This window comes from Nannobrachium achirus (assembly GCF_963921795.1).
Source record: "Nannobrachium achirus genome assembly, chromosome: 15".
NCBI lineage: Eukaryota > Metazoa > Chordata > Actinopteri > Myctophiformes > Myctophidae > Nannobrachium > Nannobrachium achirus.
In genome coordinates this window covers 31,435,516-31,450,393 of record NC_137822.1, presented here as the reverse complement: position 1 = coordinate 31,450,393, position 14,878 = coordinate 31,435,516, and the positions used below count along the sequence as shown (strand labels likewise).

General features: G+C 43.0%; 1 protein-coding gene across 1 annotated transcript in view; it reads right to left on the bottom strand.

Moving 5' to 3' along the window:
- The window catches only part of epha5 (EPH receptor A5), a gene marked incomplete at both ends in the record, with an annotated part of 148,529 nt that overhangs the window by 71,440 nt on the left and 62,211 nt on the right, over positions 1-14,878 (bottom strand). The gene's annotated exons all lie outside the window — the stretch shown is intronic.

Here is a 14,878-nt window from a genome sequence, read left to right as displayed (position 1 = left end):
TATCAAATCCTCTTTCCCTTTGTTTATGTGAGCGTGTTTCATTCAGGGCATCTGACCCTGCACGCTCCCAGCCTTTCATTTGTTGAAATGCACACACACACACACACACACACACACACACACACACACACACACACACACACACACACACACACACACACACACACACACACACACACACACACACACACACACACACACACACACACACACACACACACACACACACACAGCAAGGTGATTCATTGCCTGCCGCGTACGGTCTAGCTCTCCTTGAATTCATCCTCCAAAAATCGACATGGACACATCAGTCAACTCCTTCTCTCTCTGAATCTTATTCTCTCTCTCTTTCTTCCCCATCCTCTCCCTCTCCCACACAGTCTATCAGACACACAGCAGAAAAGAGAAGAGAAGAGAAGAGAAGAGAAGAGAAGAGAAGAGAAGAGAAGAGAAGAGAAGAGAAGATCATTTTATAGTGCTGCTAGTGTGGGAAATTCATCCAAATTACAGGGCTAAAGGATAATATGTGACAATTCAATCAAGTCTGCATTGGTTGCACTCCATTGTATAGCCTGTAGCCTCGATTGCTACACTGTGATGACCATAGTATTAACCTCTATTAACAGTTGACTAACAAGTATTGTACCATACCACCAAGATCATTGTGACACCATTACTGCTTTCACTTTCGATTAGGTATACCTGAGTGTTTTTTAGTTCAATTAGCTGATCTACAACAAGCTCACAACATGTCGATGTAGATCGACTAGTTTAATTATTTTGAAATGTTTTTCAAAATAGTAAAATATGGCTAATACGTTCAAATATGGTTTAAAGAGGTGGTGCCATAGTTTTGTACTTTTTCTGGTTTTCATGTGTCTAGGTCTAGGAGGTTGACAGTACTTCATTAGACCCCCTGGTGTGGTTGTTATGAGCAATTATGTATTCCCTTTCTATTTGGGTTTTTTCCTGGAGGCTGCCACCTTGTGGGTCAAAAGTGCTGGTCCAAAAACACAGATACAATTACATCCTAGAATCAACCCCTCCCCTAATTACCATTCACCCAACACACGTGGCGAACTTCAGCTGGGTCACCACCACCCACCATGACAACCAGGCATACTAATGAACTGGTGGGTGTGGCCACATAAAAACCTAATTTTAACTCTTTCTGTACACCTTTTTGGAAAAAATCTTCCTCCTAGTATAATCATAATACCTGATAATCATGTTTTAGAGGGGGGAAAAATCATGGCACCCCATCTTTAAGTGTCTAAACCGTTACTAATTTAGCTGGAACCCCCTCGAGGACCCCTGGGGTTCCCCCTCAAAGACCCCAGGGGTTCCCTGGCTGGAACTCACTTTGAGAAGCAGCGGTGTAGAACAAAGTACTGTAGATCTATGGAAATAACAGGATAACAACATGGGAAGCGTTGTTATTCACAGCGACAATCTGCCTCTATGAATACAAACGATTACACGCCTATTCTCTCTTAATTATATCCATAAGATTTTTTCAACTCAATGGCTGAGGACTGGAATCTAGACTAGAGTCACGTACTGTACATCTGTAAACCCAATTAAGTGCCACAAGCAGTGAAGATGAACATGCATGCATCTTGTGTTGAATGTCATGGTATTCCACAGCCAGCCGAAGGGCAGGCTTACGCCGAAATCACACCCCGTATTGACCAGAAAGCGGCATGTTTTCATGCATGTGGGGAGCGATTTGTTGGGGCACGCCGCACGAGGCAGAGCCAGCAGCGCTGAAAAGCTGAGGAAAGTTCAACTTTTTTTTGTGGAGGTTTTCAGCGAGACAATGAGGGAATCAATCGGAAGCTTGCTGTAGTCTGAACTAGGCATGACATAGGCGTACATGAAGGCGACGTGTATGTTTAAGATGTTTTGTACGCACCCCCACTTAGCGGAAAAAACGCTTTAGAGGAAAACTCAGAGTTAAAAGATAAGACTTAAACTTTTCACACAACAAATGTAGTTGTTGTGTTTGGCGTTATGTTGCAGCTTGTAAACCAGACAGACTGTGAAGACCGGAAGTTATTTATGGTTACAGCTTTACCGTTCGTTGCAAGGCTTATAATGTACGTTTATGATGGGAATAGGCGATGAGCTTTGCATGCCGTGTGCACAGGCTACTGTCGTGAATCCTCATGTATTCTGTCAGCTGCATCGATTTTCATGTGCCAAAGCAATATCCCAAAATGATCCACAACATGCATCCTTAGCAGCAAGGCAGCAACGGTACACAGTACCGATACACAGTAAAAATGTTAGTGTTAATTTAACTCAGAAGAGTGTACCAAATTGATTCCATGTGTGCACCCTTTGGATTTCGTTTGTACACCAAATTAACACTAAAGATTTTTATGTGTATGGTTTAAGACACAATTTGCATCTGGCAGATTAGTGGACTAATGCACCTGTCATGTTGACCGTCCATTTATTGTAATTGCATGTGTGACTTTAATTGCACAGTGACCCTGTCTCATGCGATGTTGTTGATTCCTTCTTAATGCAATTTCTTAAGACGTTCATGTGGTAAATACAAAGCACGTGAAAATAACGGGGTGGGATCGCAGGGTTAAGAGAAAATTATATAAAAAAATCGCATGCACGCCTGCCCGCACGGACGCACACGCACTAAGCAGTTCCTCCCACAGCCAAGAAACCATGTCCTTAACCACTTAAACCCCATATGGTTGAGTGGAGTCCCTCAGTGCAACGTGTCGTGAGCTTGCAGATCTGCCATTTTCTGCCAAAGCTTTCCCCACAATACAGATGGTGGGGTTTAACTGGTAAAGCCTAATTTATGCTCAACCTTCTGTTTTCACAGATTCACAGATTCATGTCTTTACACAGTCTAATCTTCAGTGTTAATATAACTATTTGGTTACAATTGTAAATTAACATTTACGGGTCCGTTTGGTTACATTTGGACATTTTGTTGTGTTTAGGGATGGGACGATAAGCGATATTATTGTTTATCGTGATAAAAAACACTCACGATAATCGTATTGTGGAGATTTAATTTATCGTGAAATCGTCCTCCGTCATGCACTGGGATCAATTCACCTTTTATTTGCCGAGCTGCAAATCCGGTACCACTTAAACCCTCTATAATTGGTAAAAGGTACGTAATACGTAATAATATACATACTTGATAGTCTTTTTTTTTTCACTCTCTATGTTGCGACACGTTGTGAGCTTGTAGATCGACAATTTTTTGGCAAATGTTACGCCCCACAATAATGGATTTTGATTATCGTGATAATATCATAAATCGTGATGTCTTTTGTCACAATAATCGTGATATGAAATTTTCATATCGTCCCATCCCTCGTTGTGTAATGTTTGTTTTTTTGAGCGGTGGTCACAACGCTCCTATACGTGGCCGTGTGTGTGGGTCTGTCTGTCTGTCTCCGTGTCTCCGTGTCTGTCTGTCTGTCTGTCTGTAGCCTGCAGTAACCTTTTCTGACCACACATGTTAAGGGAGGGGCGCTGTTGCACACACACACACACACACACACACACACACACACACACACACACACACACACACACACACACACACACACACACACACACACACACACACACACACACACACACACACACACACACACACCACCGCTCAGTTCACACAAGTGTGATTTTTCTTCTTCTTCTTGGTCCCTTCCTGAGATGGATAATTTCCATTTCAAGGTTCAACGATTCTGTATTTACATCTTGTGTACGGGTGCATACTGTAACACTAACATTTATTTGTTCTGGTTTCCCCAGACATTGTATACTCTATCCTCCATAAACACAGACTGTTGTCGTAGGACTAGTGTTTACTTCTTTGTCTTTGTCTCTGTCTTTTATTTATTTGCTCTTTTTTCTGGCTGTAGCTCCCCACAACAAACTGTGCTGTCGCTAAGATCAGATGCTGTAATGGTTTAATTGTCTTAATGACACACGCATGCACAAACACACGCATGCACAAACACCCACACACACACACACACACACACACACACACACACACACACACACACACACACACACACACACACACACACACACACACACACACACACACACACACACACACACACACACACACACACACACACACCTCCCGTAGTGAGATTAGCTTCGGTTATGGCTAAGTAAAAGAGCTCATTTTGGATGCAACCTGCAACCAAAATAGAGCGTGTGCGTGTGCGTGTGTGTGTGCGTGTGTGTGCGTGCGTGCGTGTGTGTTTGTGTGGGGTGCCCTTGGGCAAGCTGTCTTTCTGATGCCACGCTAGACATACATCTCTTAATGTGCTGCACAAAGGGTAATAGGTAATTAATATGCAATACGCACTATAGTGTGCACCGGAGAGACTAATGTGTGCGTGCGTGCACGCGTGCGGGCGTGCATGTTCGCGCGCACGCGAGGTTAATAGGTAATTAATATGCAGCGCACACAGGCATCCCAGGCAATTAAGAGCCAGCGGTGTCCATTGACGCTTCTTAACGAGGGTCCTCTTTAATTGGAAACATTTCCCTATAAACATGTTGATTTATATGACTGGCTGTCTTTTGGTGGGATTAGACGGGGAGGGGGGGTGGGGGTGGATATGACATCGGAGCGAGAGAGACAGAAAGGGGGAGAAAGGCAGGGGATCCGATCAGATGACGATAGGATAGGCGTAACCACATGCGTATCTAGGAGAGATTCGTTTGGACTTGGATTCTCAGGGGTCTTCAACGTTTTCAGGCCAAGGACCCCTTAGTTGAGAGAGAGATGGAGCAGGGACCCCCTCTACATATTGTATAAATGTGTGATGCAGATTTTCATCAGTGTCATAGATATATTCATCGACTTGTTTGACAGCACTGTCATCAGTCTATGTTGGATCTGTGTTTTTAGTTAACTTGACCTTTCACTCTGTACTTGGTCTGCTCTTTTTGGAGCGGTGAAAGCGCTCCCAATAGACAGGTATGTCCGTGGGTATGTGGGTGGCTGGGTGGCTGGCTGGCTGGGTGGGTGGCTGGCTGGCCATGTCCGTAGCCTGGCAATACCTTGAGTGGCCACACACAACACACTAGTTAAAGGAGGGGCGCTGTTTTGTGCAGGCCAGGCACACTCACCACTCACTCACAGGCACAGTTTACTCAATCACTCACTCACTCACATAGGGTACAGCTGCTCAAATTCACCGCTCCACTTCGAACCGAGGTTTGATTTTTTACCTCTACAACAAACCTATTTGCCAAAAATAGCCGATCTACAAGCTCTCACCGCCTCGCAGCGAGCTTGTAGATCTGCTATTTTTGGCTAAAGTTCTCCTCAGAATAGGGATGCGAGGGTTCAAGTTGTTAATTTTAAAAGAATATCCCATCACAAAGATTTGTGAAGAGTTACTACAGGGCGCCCCCTGTAGTAACTCTGAGGACCCCCTAGGGGTCCCGGACCCCCTGTTGAAGACCCCTGATCTATATTCAAATCAAAAACATATGCAGGCATTGAAAACGCACACACACGCACAACATATCAATATGCAAACAGCTACAATAGGGACTCCTGCAGCCTGAGGGCGAAAAAAAGAGGCAAATCAAAGCTCACACACAAGTGAAATCCTCAGTATTACATGGAATCATGGATCCATGTGTGACTCAGAGACTGTTGCAAATGCAACCCAATGGGTTTGGTTTCATTTAGACGGGTTAAAGGAACACTCTGGTTTCTTGCAGCGCAGGCAAACACAAACTGTACCACCCGGCCACCTGGGGAGAAGCCAGGCATTGTTGGTGAAGCAGACCAGAGTCATTAGATTGGAGGCTGCCAGGTCAGGCTGGTCAACAGCCCAAGGCAACAGTGGTGGGAACTAAGTGGGTCATGGGGATGCTTTTTAACCACATGAACCCCAGCGTCCCTGTTCTGGGGGGGGGCGAAAAATAGTGTGAAAACAGTCGATCAATCTATAAAAATCTCTATATATATATTTTCTTTTTTAGTGAAGAGATTTTAAGAAAAAGAAGAAGAAGAAAAAAAAGGAGAGGACCAAATATAGAGCCCTGGGGGACCCCGGTCAACTAATTTAAGTGGTTAATGGGTCTGCGGTTAAAACGACATACCTTAAAAAAAAAAAACATTTTCTGCCAATTTAGCTTTTGTTTAGATAGGACCGTCAAGAGCCTGTCTCTCTCTTTCTCAGACAGGGGACTCCAGTCAAACGTTTTAATTTGAAGGACTCATAATAATGAATGCATTATAATGCATTATGAATGCCCTCATGATGCATTATAAATGTGGGCTTCATAGAAAGTGTTACCTAACAGAACACCTATTTCCTCCCGCGAGGGAAATTCAGTATTTTCAGCCCAACTCAGCTGATTCGCTGCCCACAAGGAGCGCGTGAGCAATTAGGGGTTAAGAGTCTCGCTGCAGGGAAACACATCGATTGCTACCCTGGACTGGAATCGAACCAGGGACACAACCAGGGGCTCCGGTTCCCCAGGCGGGCTCCCTAACCATTCAGCTAGCCAAATGGACCCGTGTGTGTCCATTTTTATTCCATTTGCACACTCCTAAGAGTTACAGACATGTAAAAGAGTCTATTTGGAACCCCCTCAAGGAACCCTGAGGGTCCCGGACCCCACTGGTTTAAGCAGTTAATAACAGAGATATTGTGTGTTATATGGGGTCCTCCGGTAGCTTCATGTGCCCATGTCAAGCCTGAGTCCCAAGGGGTTAAGCAGTTAGGAACTCTAGTATCAGACAGCTGCTACAGTCTGGCGAGCAGCAGCAGCAGCACCACAGCCTCAAGGCCCTAAGCAGTATGCAGGCTCCACCTGGCAACCAGGCCTGTGAACAATGGAACGGCTAACGGCCTCCTCGTCTTGCCTGCGATGTTTCCGTCGTTGTCGGGTGGAAACCTTGTACGTCCCAAACCGTTCCTTTTGGTATTTATTATTTCAAAAACGAGTTAAAATAGTGAAAACGGCCGATCTACAAGCACACAACGCCTTGTGTGCTTGATCGGCTGTTTTCACTAGTTTCTTGTATGATGAAGCAAGGCTTTACTTTACGAAGATAAACGTACAAATCTGAAACTTGGCGATACGAGGTTTCTGCCCGGCAGCGACAATTTCCATGTTGCAGCAACACAATGTCGAGGAGCCGGCATCCAATATGGTAATTGTCTCTCTCTCTTGTATAATAGGATTGTACAGTACTGTAACAATAAGTGATCTTGAACCAATGCCGTCCTACATTATATTCTAATTTCATTTTAGGGCATTTAGCTGACGCCGTTATCCGCAGTGACTTTACAAGTGCAGAACAAGCTCCAATTTGTAAATTACTGCACGAGGAGAGAATAAAGTGCAAGGTCAAATCCGCCTGTACTGGGAAAAAACGCCGGTATCGGATGAGCAGAGGATTGTATAACATCAGGGAAATGGCAGAGCTAAAAGCAGATGGAAGAGTAGGAGTTTTAATATAAAAAAACAAAACAAGACAATGGTAGGTTAGAGGGAGCCGAGTTAAGAACATGAGAGGCGGGGTGGTTAGGGTGCATACCACACATGGGCTCTAATGCTTGACAGCGAGTACGCGGTTCAATTATCGACTGGACAGACCATTTTTGCTGCATTTCCCTCCCCTACTCTTTCCCTCTCTGTCCCTACTAGTCAGGAGGATATCTTAAAAAGTCCTGGAATACATTCCTTATCCAAAACATTTCTTCACCAATGTGTTTATAAAGGTGTCTAGAAACACAACTCACAAAGACTGAAATTCTGTGTCCCTAGGAGGAGTTTGACCCCTCACATGCTACTTAAAGCATATTTATTGTGTTATTTATGTGTTTTTCCTTGACCCCAACTTTCAGCAGCTGTCAAGGATTCTCCTATGGAAACTGAATTTCAGTCTTTGTGAGATGTGTTACTAGACCTTTACAAACACATTGATGAAGACATTTCTTGGTAAGGAATTTTTTCAAGGTTCGGACCTTTTTTCTGAAGATATCCCCTGACTATACGTTTCCTATCTCTCTCCACTCTTCCTGTCAAACAAAGGCTCGGAAAAGCCCCAAAAATAACAAACAAACAAACGAAGAGGAGCGCCAGGGGCTCTAATTAGGTGGCAGAGGTGAGGCTAACCAAGTCGTTATGACCACTGTCATGGAAAAAGAGACATTCTATCCTCTCGGGGTGCGATGCATGAGCCAAACGTTTATTCTGACATGACACCCAACGTCAAAAGCAAACACTCTTTAACACTCTGTTCTGTCCCAAGCCCTAAAGGGCCAAAGAACCTCCCTAATAGGGCCAAGAGCCCAGAGGCCAAAATGCCCCCAGGACAACAGACAGCCCAGAGGACCAATCTCAGACCCTTTTTATAGTTGTCCACTGCTATTCATGCGTTGGTAAACGTCCCTACGTGGTGATATTGTGCATAATATTACCCTAATAGACCGGACTTAATGGACAGCTGTCTCCGTATGACCACACTAACAGCAGGGAAGTCTGTGAATGGCCCTACACAAGTGGAGGGCCTTTAATTAAGTCAGTGGCCTTAAGGGAACCAATGGTTCCCAAGCCATGTGGCCCATAGGGCAGGAGTAGGGCTGTCACGATATGACATTTTACATGAAGATTAATTGTCACTCAAATAATTGCGATAAACGATTTAATTATGTTTTCGTCGTTGATAATTACATTTCTGTTCAGCTTTAGGCTTTGAAGTTGCACATGGCAGATATGACACATAACCTAAATATACAAAGAAAATACTGACATATTTGACAACTTTCTACTTAAAGGGGAAGACCACCCATTTTCAATATTGAAATATGTCATTAATATACCTTAGAGGAGTTGTGTGGAAATAGAAAAAAGGTTCCCCCCCTTCTGTGTTGCCTAGAACTGGAGGATTGATTTTGGGGTTTGTATTGTAAAGTACAATGTGTGATGTCATCAAGTTGTACTTTACAATACAAACCCCCAAATCAATCCTCCAGTTCTAGGCAACAGAAGAGGGGGAACTTTTTTTCTATTTCCACACAACTCCTCTAAGGCATATTAATGACACAGTTCAATATTGAAAATGGGTGGTGTTCCCCATTAAAAAAAAACATTGATAGTGGAAATAGCCGATCTACAGTACAAGCTCACAACGCGTCGCGATGCGACACGTTGTGAGCTTGTAGATCTGCTATTTCCACTATTTCTGAAAGTTTTGTAAATGTATGTCAAATATTTGCGATTATGTCAAATATTTGCGATTATGTCAAATAATTGCGATTAGACGATTATTATGTAATAATTGTGACAGCCCTAGGCAGGAGCCTACTGTATCTCCTGTTTCTGTAGCGTGAGGTGGCTCAATGTGCAAGTACACCCCCCAGCCATGATATACTGTACAAGTACACCCCCTGGACCCCCTTGTATGCCCCAATACAATCATTGACATTCAGTGCCAAGCCAAATAGACGATCACAATGCGTCACGGTGCAACGCAAAATGGCCGATATACTAGTACGTATAGGGGCTGAAGTGGATAATGTATGTTTTGTAATAATAATCAAATTCTACAAAGTAACAGTTTTCAAATAAATGTAGTGGACATACTAAAAAATGGACATACTCAAGTAAAGTACAAATACATCAAAATTGTACTTAAAGGAGTAGTTCACCCCCAAATGTACTTTTTTTTATTGATTACTCATGCCATGGAGACTTGAGTTTAATAATATTTTAGTTTTTTGTCGTATTCCTAAGACAGAATTTTACAATCAATTTAGCCCCATTGATTCCGGATGGGGACCCAAATGCATTCGGGTCCCCATCCGGAATAAAGGGGGTAAATTTACTATAATACATTTTTTGGCTTAGGAATGCGACAAATACAACAAAATGTCATTGAACTCAAGTCTGGCGTGAGTAATCAATAGAAAAAAGGTAATTTTGGGGGTGAACTACTCCTTTAAGTACAGTACTTGAGTACACATAATTTCCACCACTGCATGCACCCATCATAATAATCAGACACATATACACACACTCATCCATAAACACAAACACAGGACCTCACGTACATACACACCTTCTGTTTACATTGCGTCAATCATTTTGCTCACTGTGGGACAAACACAGGAAGAGGATATTTACCGGGTGTCCGTGCTTCCTGAAGTTAGTTTATTAGCTTACAATGCAATCTCCAGACCACATGGACGCTGTGTTCAATCTCAGCCGCAGTGGGGGCTTCTCTCTTCGTCAAATATTTGTATTGTTATTATCCTGTATTAGGCAACACCCCCACGCTCCCAGTGTGTGTGTGTGTGTGTGTGTGTGTGTGTGTGTGTGTGTGTGTGTGTGTGTGTGTGTGTGTGCGTGCGTGCGTGTGTGTGCGTGTGAACACAAACACAGGCAGATTATAACGCTGTAAAAACATACAATCCAGCCAATGGGGTTTTCCTGTGTGTGTGTGAGTTGAGTTGAGTTTATAGTGCAGGGCAGGGGTGTCGCACCGCATTCTGGTCCCTGGGTACAAGGATTCACTGCGGGCCCCTCATGAATGTTCTTCATAGGGGGAGGGGGTTTAACCCAGACTGGGAACGCATTATTTTGTGCTTTAACTATACAGATATACATATATATTTTTGAAAAATCTTTGAATATTTCAAAGTCTTTAAAAAAAAAGTGGTGCTCAAACCTTTTCATGTGAAGGACCCCCAAAATAATATGTATTTGGCCACGGACCCGCATCTCAAAAATATTTAGTTCCAGGGACCACCCAGAAGCAAAATTTGAGTTACAGGTGTTCGCTTAAAAAATACACATATTCAAAGATTTGCACACATTTTCACACAACTTTTCAAAAATAGCAAATAGCTCACAACGTGTCGCGTTTTGCAACAAGTTTTTTGGCAAAGAGATTTGGTAGAGAGTGAAAAAAAAGACTCTATCAAGTACGTATATAATATACGGTATCTTATAAGTACATTTTACCAATACCAATACATTTACCGGGGTTTAAGTGGTACCGGATGCAGCTCGGCAAATAAAAGGTGAATTGATCCCAGTGCATGACGGAGGACGATTTCACGATAAATTAAATCTCCACGATACGATTATCGCAAGTGTTTTTTATTGCGATAAACAATAATACCGCTTATCGTCCCATCCCTAGTCAGGACCCAGTTTGGGTCCCAGACAAATACAAATTTGTATTTGACATTAAAAGGTTTGAGAACCACTGAACAGCATTTTAAAATGGTGATTTGTTTTTGTACAGTTTTACTCAGCTATGTTCTTTCCTGAATCGAGTAGACACTTTATGTTGATAAGTTAAGTGTCAAGACTGAGTGTTTGAAAGTACAACATTTTGATTAAATGAACAATTCTTTTACTCAAATCAAATCAAATATCTAGACAAATGTCTCAATGGTACTCCTGTCAACTTGCTGCCAGACCCGCATGTCGTGCTTGTGCTGCTCATGTGCATGCACGTGCGCACTCGCTCGTTCGCGCGGGGGGAACCACGCACGCACACACACGCGTGCGCGCACATGCACAGTTTGCACACACAAAGAAAATGCTGGCTTACTTTTGTATTTTTGTCTACTTGTTAGTCATGGAGTTTTCCGTAACATCACCCATTAAATGCTCTATTGTTTTGTTATTGTGCATTTGCTGACCAACAGCCCTGCAGGAAACGTTGAGCAATATTGAACATCAAATATTGATGTTTCCTCCATACTGTACATACTGTACGATGATATCATTTTTGATGTCATATCACCCTGCAGTACATAACGTCGTTGTTGGGCAGAAACCTCGTATCTCCAAATGTTCAACTTATGTTTTCTTTAGTAAATGAATGCATCATCATAATACAGTGTCACTAAAAACATGTCACGCTGAGGCATGTTTTGAGCTTGTAGATCTGTCATTTTTAAATTTTGGACATACAAGGTTTCCGCCCGACAGTGACAATATGCTAACTGGCCTAAGCAGCTACTGAGTTCTCTTGAGACGCCAGGGCTCTCATGGAAGGAACCTCCTGCCTCCACTGAATCAAACACAATATTAATATTTCACAAGCCACAGGAACGCCCGCTTGCATGTACCAGTGTGTGTGTGTGTGTGTGTGTGTGTGTGTGTGTGTGTGTGTGTGTGTGTGTGTGTGTGTGTGTGTGTGTGTGTGTGTGTGTGTGTGTGTGTGAGAAAGTGGAACGGGAGGAAGCACTTCTGGGAATGTCAGTTTACCCAACAAGCACTCAGGAAGCACTTTACTTGTCATGACAGCACTGCCATGTTGAGATGATGGTGAGAGAGAGAGAGAGAGAGAGAGAGAGAGAGAGAGAGAGAGAGAGAGAGAGAGAGAGAGAGAGAGAGAGAACAAAGAAACAGGGAGACAGAAAGGAAAAAAATAGATAATAGAAGAAACAAAGGAAAATAAGAAAGATATGAGAAACAAAGAAGGAAAACAAAGACATTATGATGGAAAGAAGGACAGAGAGAGAGACAGAGACAGAGACAGAGAGAGAGAGAGAGAGAGAGAGAGAGAGAGAGAGAGAGAGAGAGAGAAGAGAGAGAGCACCATTGCCATTCAAAGCAGTGCTGTGACGGGTTGTTGTTCCTGTGATGAATCCGGTACATTCGTTTCAGGAGAGGACAGAACGGGAACAGAAGAGCTTGCTGGTCTATCGCTCATTGTGGAGCTCTCAACTTCAGCTACTTTGAGGCGATGCAGCTTGCATTTCTGTAAATATGACCGTACGGTACACAACTTCTGCCACAAGGGGCCCATTCTAAAAATATATTTGTTCCAGGAAGCCCGAAAAAGTACGATTTGAGTTACAAATGCTCACTTTAAAAATATACTGTATATGTTCCAAGATTTTCACACATTTTCATGCCTTTTTGGAAAAGCAGGTCTACAAGCTCATAGTGTGGCATTCGTTGCCACACTATGAGCTTGTATATCTGCTATTCTATTAGCCAAAGTATAAAATAATGGTTAAAGTGGTTAAAATCAAAGTGACACAGATGCTTTCCAGTTCTAAATAGGTTAAATGTTACAGTATCACAACATGTTATTATTCAATATTATAGAACCAGGCAGACCAAAAAAGGATGAATAAAAATGGTTTTCTTGTGCTGTTACTGGCTATGAGCCAGCGTTGTGATTAGAATTCCTTTACAGTCCAATTCCAATAAGTAAACACAGAATCTGTCAGTGGCATAGTGGTCTAGACATCTACAGTACCTCTGGAAACACATGAACCTCTGCTTGCCTACCATGCCATCACACCGCTAGCATCACTAAATGGTGCATTTATATAGCGCTTTTATCCAAGGCGCTTTACAGAGATTGTGCATTACATTCACCCATTCACGCACACATTCATACACCAGTGGCGGAGGAAACCATGCAAGGCACCAACCTACTCACCGGGAGCAATTAGGGGTTCAGAGTCTTGCTCAAGGACTCTTCGACATTAACTCAGGGGGAGCCCGGATTCGAACTGGGAACCCTTCGTGCTCTAATAACGGTTTCTCTACCCTTGAGCTATGCCTCCCCTACACTACACACCTTAGTTACAGCAGGGGTGCGAGCACAACTCCAACTCATTTCAACATTGCTTAACTTCTTACACCCCGTAAGTCGGGAAACGTAACTCTACAAGAAATCTCAAAGAGAACACCAGCACTCACAGACAAGTCCATTTAAGGCCTTTTTATTTTAAGTTTAGTTGGTCAAGGTAAGCTGCAGAGCAGCAGAGACAAACGGACGCGTTTCGGCTTAAAGCCTTCTTCAGCGTTGTATGTTGTGGGGAAAGACAGTGTTATATTTTATAATGTCCGTAGGAGCGACACCTTCTTCTGTCCGTGTAGCAACAACTACCAACCCACTTAAGTCAAGTGCAAATTACAATAGATATTAGTCAAAATTCATTATACACAGTCAGTCAAAAATACAAAGAATCTGAGTCAGTTCCAGTAGAGGGGTATAGATCGACAAGCTTAACTCATCTAGTGCCATTCGCGAGATGTCTCGCGAAATGTAATCTATTACTGTAGTGCCATTCACGGGATATCTCGCGAAAAGTAATCTATTACTGTAACGGCGAGTACATTACCGAGAAGAATGGCCGGCGGTCCGGAGACGAAATCCGTCGCTGATTTCGCATCATCACGGCTCCACGAGCACAAAATACTCCCATCCATAACATTGAGGTGGACGGGGGATCTCATCTTTAATGTCCATTATCTCAAAACTACACTTTAGAAGCTAGGATGGAGGCAGATGCTCGCTTATGTTACACAGTTATAAAAGCTCCCGGTCGGCCATTACACAACTCCACGTGGACACGGAACGGTTCCAGCGCACGATCCGATGACGTCAGACCGGAAGTGATTCGCGTGTGGACTTCTGGCCTTCAAAATAAGACAACGCAAGTGAATGGGACCTGAAGGAGGCACTTTGGACATTATAATCCGTTAATGTCTGGGGCTCAGAATTAGTTAATATATTAATTAGCCATTAATTAAAAGAGGTTGGGGATCGCAACAGAGAGATGCTGTGGTACCATACACATTAGTCAGAGCATATAAAAATCCCATGAAAAATTATCGTATCTGTATTGACTTTAGTAGTTGTATTGTTTTGATATGCTCTGACTAATGTGTACGGTACCACAGCATCTCTCTGTTGCGATCCCCAACCTCTTAGCTTGTCGATCTATACCCCTCTACTGGAACTGACTCAGATTCTTTGCATTTTTGACTGACTATAATGAATTTTGATGTATTTCTTAAAATACAAAGTGCCTTAAATGGAGTTGTCCGTGAGTGCTGGTGTTCTCACTACACACCT